Below are 245 nucleotides of genomic sequence, written 5' to 3' on the forward strand. Positions count from 1 at the left end.
TTTATATTGGACCTGTAAATGTTTTATTTTAATGATTTGGGATTTTATTTTAATTTTAATGATGGAAACCATTTAATCCAACGATTTACCATCTTTACTCTTTGATGATTTGTGATAACCAGATCTTGGTTATTACCCAAGGTAAAYTTATATGTGAATATTTGACTAAATGATTTTCGTGATAGCATGATAAATTGCTATGTGTGGGATATGCATTTATGCATTATTTGAATATGGAAAATATG

The sequence above is a fragment of the Cynara cardunculus genome (assembly GCF_001531365.2).
Source record: "Cynara cardunculus var. scolymus isolate 2C chromosome LG 8, CcrdV1, whole genome shotgun sequence".
In the NCBI taxonomy this organism is placed as follows: Eukaryota; Viridiplantae; Streptophyta; class Magnoliopsida; order Asterales; family Asteraceae; genus Cynara; species Cynara cardunculus.